General features: G+C 41.9%; 1 protein-coding gene across 1 annotated transcript in view; it reads right to left on the bottom strand.

The window, feature by feature from the left end:
• The window catches only part of Itga11 (integrin subunit alpha 11), a 97,863-nt gene that overhangs the window by 71,385 nt on the left and 20,444 nt on the right, over positions 1 to 6,034 (bottom strand). The window lies entirely within an intron of this gene.

Below are 6,034 nucleotides of genomic sequence, written 5' to 3'. Positions count from 1 at the left end.
TGTGTGTGTGTGTGTGTGTGTGTGTGTGTGTGTGTGTGCGTGTGTGTGTGTGTGCGTGTGTGTGCGTGTGTGTGCGTGTGTGTACGTGCGCGTGCGTGTGATGTATGTGTGTGTACAAAGGCCTGTGTGGGTGTGGTGGTATCTGCATGTGGTGTGTGTGTGCGCATGTAGAGGCCAGAGGTTGATGTTTGGTGCTTACCACTGTCAGTTTCTACCTTAGTTTTTGAGACAAGCTGTCTCCCTGAACCTAGAGTTCACCACCACGGTGAGACTGAGTGAGCAATGAGCTCCATGGGTCCTGTCTCTGCCCCTCCCCCCAGCAGTAGGTCGCAGGTATTTGTATCAAATCCAGCTTTTTCTGTGGGTTCTGGGGTACAAACTCCACTCCTCACCCTTGCACAGCAGGCCGTTGATTAGCTGAGCTATCCCCCCAGTCCCCCAACCTTGTTTTTTTATCCTTCACACCTTGTAAGGTCTACACATACTGTTTCAATATACATCTTGGGTCAGCAAGATGGCTTAGCCGGCAAAGGTGCTTGCTGCCAAGTCTGAAAACCTGAGTGTCACTTCCGGAATCCACATGGGGGAAGGAGAGAAGCAACTCCCAATTGAAAACTCGTATCTAGTTATATAACTACGATATAAAATATTAAGATATAAGAGAAGATATATTAGTTAAACTAGTTGAGCTCTGACCTTCACATGCATGCCTTGGTGCCTCTCCCAAACAAACAAACAAACAAACAAACAAACAAATGTAACTTAAAAAATAGATCATAGTAAGCCATTAATACATGTTTTAACCTCTCAGTTGAACTGTAAAAGGTAAGTGAAAGAAGGGATGTGCAAAGCCAGGGGAGCAGCTCAGTGGCAGAGTCCTGCCAAGCAAAGATGAGACCCTGGATGAATCCCCAACACTGGAAACAGCAGGACACAGGAAAAATAAAAACAGAAAAGAAAAAGAAGGCACGAGACAGCAGGCGTGTCCTGTGAAGAGACTATGTTATCAGTTCAACCATGCTATTATATTAAATGTCCAATTGAAAGGCAAGGCTTCTTAGAATGGATTAAAAACTCATGTGTCATTTAGAAGAGGAATACTTTAAATATAAGGACACTGTGGACTGAAGAGTTAAGAGCATATACTGCTCTTGCAGAGGACCTGAGTTTGGTTCTCAGAATCCACACTGGGTGTTTTACAACTGCCTGCAACTCCAGCTACAGGGGAGTGTCCTCTTCTGGCCTCTGTAGGCAATTGCACGGATGTGTATATGTCTACACACAGACATACGTGTATATATGTAATTAAATATAGCAAAAACACATCGGATAAAAACACAGAACAGCAAAAACCATGGGATAAAGCTGCTTGGTACCCACTCTCAGGCTCCGGCTTAGCTAGTTTTCTTACAGCTGAGAACCTCCAGCCCAGTGAATGGTGCCACTCACAATGAGCTCGGCCCTCTCACATCAATTAGCAATCAAGACAACCATCTCCTAAGATGTGGCCACAGGCCAGTCAGTGCGATCTGACAATTCCGCTGTTGAGACTCTCCTTCCTGGTGATTCTAGACTGTGACAATTTGACAGTTAAAGCTGACCAGGGCACCTAATAACTCTTATATCACAATATTTTGTATTCGTTAGTCATGGTAGCCATGTGAAAATAGAATATTAGGCTGCAGGGCTAAGTTGCTACATATAACTAATAATGAATTAATCTCTACGCCTAGTTAACATCTTTAAGAAATATAGAGCACAGCAGACAGAACTAAGTGGTGCATCCTCAATGACAGCAGGAGGTTTAAATACATTTCTCAGAAACACGGGATGAGCTGATCAAAAGACTCCCGACTCCAAACAAAGCCAAGTAAAAACAGTGAAGGTGTAGACACTAGCACAGTAAGCCATTCAAGCTAATGACATACTGAAAAACACCTAACAAAGAACAGAAAAAGCTGGGCATGGAGGTGCATGCCTTTAAACCAGGCACTTACGAGGCAGAGGCAGGCAGATCTCTGTAACTTCAAGGCCAGACTGCTCTACAGAGTGAGTTCTAGAACAGCCAAGGCTACACAGAGAAAGCCTGTCTTGAAAAACCAAAACCAAACAAAAAACAAATAAACTAAAAAGCAAACAAAAACAAAAAACACTCTACCCCTTCAAAAAAAAACAAAGCAAAACAAACAAACAAACAAACAAACAAAAACAGCAAAACCCCAAACGGAACAGACTCATCAAGGGACCTGGAAATGTACTAACAGGTATCATATCTTGATTTATACAACATGAAGCTGGAGAGATGGCTCAGCAGTTAAGAGCAGTGGACCTTCCAGAGGACCCAGGTTCAATTCCCAGCACCCACACGGCAGCTCACAACTGTCTGTAACTCCAGTTATAGGGGGTCTAAAGCCCTCTTCTGGCCTTTATGGGTGCCGTGCATACTCATAATACATAGACATACATGCAGGCATACATCTATCTCCCAAAAAAGAAATTATATAATGCCACTACTGATTACTCAGAATAAAGCGAGAATTCTGATGGTAAATAACTAGAATATTGGCAAATATTTAGGAATTAAAGCAACACATTTCTAAACAACATATGAGTCAAAGAAGGCATCACAATGAAAACTAGATATACATGTGATTGGAATGAAAATGAAACCATAATGTGAGGAGCAGCTTAAACAATGTCTAAAAGAATGTTCTAGCCTTTTATGTATATCTTTTCTGAATACAATGAACACCAACAATTTAAAGAAGAACCTAGGAAAGATAACTCCCCAAAGGAGAGAAAAAAAAAAAAACCTTAATAAACAGCAAAAACTGGTAAAAGAGAAAACAGAGATATTTGACAGGGTTTAATGAAACCCAAAATTGAGGGGCTGGAGAAATGGCTCAGCAGATAAGAGCACTGTCAGCTCTTCAAAGGACCTGGGTTCAATTCCCAGCACCCATGTGACAGCTCACAACTGTCTGTAACTTCAATTCCAAGGGATTTGGCACCCTCACACAGACATACCTGCAGACAAAACACCATATGTAATAAAAATAAGTAAGACTTTAAAAAACAAAAACAAAGCTACAAAATTGATCCTTATAAAACTTTAATGAAACTGATACACCTATAGCAAGACACACTGAATGAGGGAGACAGCGTAAGTTATCACTGGGAAGCATGAACATTACGCCTTACAATAAAACTTAAAAACCCTGATATGAAATATAAACAGGAGGCCGTGATTGATATTTCGTCAGTAAAACTCGGATGGAATGGGGGAATCACTGGAGAAACACATTCATACTAACACCAGCAACTGGAAATCTGCATGGCCCATTATCTTTAGGAAGTCGAATCTCAATAGAAAATCTGTCCACAGAAACGTTCAGAGTGAGAGACTTGAACATTAAGTCCTTAGTGGGATGCCGTCATCATCCCTCCCCCCAAGCCTGGGGGCGTCTATTTGGAAGAGGAGGTAGAAAGATCACAAGGGGCAGAGATGGTGGATGATCTAAGAAAATAGTGCTCTAGGTACGAGGTTTCCAGGTGCCTGTGTTAGTAATGAAAATGTGGTTTTAGCAGGGTGGTTGTGGCACACTCCTTTAATCCCGGAGTCAGGAGGGTCTCTGTGAGTTCGAGGCCAGCCTGGTCTACAGAGTCCCAGGACAGCCAGGGCTATACATCCTGTCTTGAAACACCAGTAAACAAACAAGTAAGTAGATAGATAGACAGACAAATAGGCAGGTGGATAGATAGGTGGGTAGATACATAGATAATGTTTTTTTCTCTAGTATTAGTTCCAGAATCCAAGTTTGAATTCAAACTAAAAAAAGAAAAAAGAATAAAAAGAAAGAAAAAGAGAAGGGCTGAAACAAAAACCCCTGAGTTAAAAAACTCAACCCATCAATAAAAAATAGTAACAAAATCAGAAAAACTGCATGTCTCATTTTTTACAAGAAAGGTGCCTACTCCTATTGAATACTTTCTTGCTGAAAACATTAAAAAACGACAGAACAGCGTCAGGGAGGTAGGGGCGCAGCCCGGGCGGTAGAGTGCTGGCCAAGCACACACGAATCCTAGCTGTGATTTTTCAGCACCATGTAAAGCAGCACGGTGGGACACGTCTGCAATCCTAGCCCTCCAGAAGTGGAGGCAGGAGGATCAGGCCATCCTTGTATTTATCAAGTTTTGTCTAACTAGGAATTCTTTAATCTGATGGTATCTACAGCCAACACATGAAGGAAGCACAGACACCATCTTATTTTGTTATTTGACACGCAGAACGTCCTCCATAAAAGATGAACCAGGTTGCGCAGTGTTGGCACAGGCCTGTAGTCCTAGCACTTGGGAGGCAGAGGCAGGTGGGTCTCTGTGAGTTCAAGAACAGCTGGTCCACAGAGCAAGTTTCAGGACAGCCAGGGCTACAGAGACAGAGAATCCCTGTCTGAAAAACAAAACAATGAACAAAGGAACTAAGAAAGTTTGGTGTCACCTTGTCTAATCCGCCTTAAACTGACAGCTCTGGGCCCTGCAGTGAGACAGAAGGTAAACACAGGTATGAAGATTGGAAAGAAGAAACAAAGTACAACTGCATGAGATGACCTGACTTTTTAGAACCCCCAAAGAACCACAGGCAAAAATAGGGTAAGATGGCGCAGTGAGTGAAGATGCTTGCCACATAAGCCTGGCTACTCAAGCCGGATGCCCAGAACCCACATAAAAGTGAAAGGACAGAAGTGATTCCCCAAAGTTGTCCTCTGACTTCTGTACACAGATGTGGTATATCTCCAATCACACACACACACACACACACACACACACACACACACACACACACACTTAATAATAAATAAAACAATTTTATAACAAGAACCAACTAGCAAGATAAGCAAACTATTAGAACTATAAATGATTCAGTAAAGTCATGAGATAAAATATATTAAAAAATCAACTACATTCTTCTGTAGCAACCAGACTAGAAAACAAAATGAAAACATCTCATCTCTAGCAGCATAAAATGCAAATATATAGAAATTAATGTAATTAAAGATGGTCAAGACTTCTACAGTGAAAACTGTGAGAAAAAATTTTAATTAAATAAATTAGGGGACCAGGACACTTGTTATTATTATGATTTCATTTATTCTCAATTTTATCTATGTATTTAGTATTACTATAATCAAAATATCAGCAAATGTCATTGGAGGAAAGTTGGCAGAAGGACATAGGACTTAAAGCAGAACAATCTCACCCAGAATGAACAAATATGGAGAATTCACATGCCTGACTTAAAAATTTATTTTTTGAGGTAGTCTTACATTGCTGATAGTCTCAGACTCCTTAGGTAGCTGATGATGCCCTTGAATTCATGATTTTCCTGCCTCTGCCTCCTGAGTGCGGGATTACAGCGAGTGTCATCACTCCTGGTTTCTGCGGTGCTGGAGACGGAGCCCAGCCCTTTGCGCACGGCAGGCAAGCATTGCAAGGCTGGGCCACATCCCTCCCCAGATGGAAGCTGCCTTTCTACTGACACAAGCTTAGCCAAAGAGATAAATGGGACAGAAGTGAGGCAAGCAACTGACCTGCAGGTTCGTGGTCATCTAATGGTTAACAAAGGTGACACTGGAATTCAGTGGAGAAAATGAACTTTCCATAGATGCTGCCATATCAATCCCGTATCCACACAGGCAAGCAAAACAGAAAAGCCGTGTCTCAAAAACTAATTGGGCTTCAATCAGAGATGTAAATAAGAGAACAAACAACTTCTCAGATAAAAGAGAGGTGAAGATGTTCAACGCATGAGGAAAAGTATAGGTTCCCTAAATGGGCATATGAATAGTGCTAACCATGAGATGTTGATAAACATAGAACTTAAGCTAAATGTGATGTAATCCCAGCAGACATCAGGAGCTGGAGGCAAGAGGGCAGTCTGGGTTACATGGTGAGTCCCAGGCCAACCAGGGCTACCTGAGACTGTTTCGACACACACACACACACACACACACACACACACACACACACACACACA

The sequence above is a fragment of the Psammomys obesus genome, unplaced genomic scaffold, assembly GCF_907164565.1.
Source record: "Psammomys obesus unplaced genomic scaffold, mPsaObe1.curated_primary_1811, whole genome shotgun sequence".
Classification (NCBI taxonomy): Eukaryota; Metazoa; Chordata; class Mammalia; order Rodentia; family Muridae; genus Psammomys; species Psammomys obesus.
The sequence above is the reverse complement of the archived record's forward strand: the minus strand, read 5'-3'. Positions and strand labels throughout refer to the sequence as shown.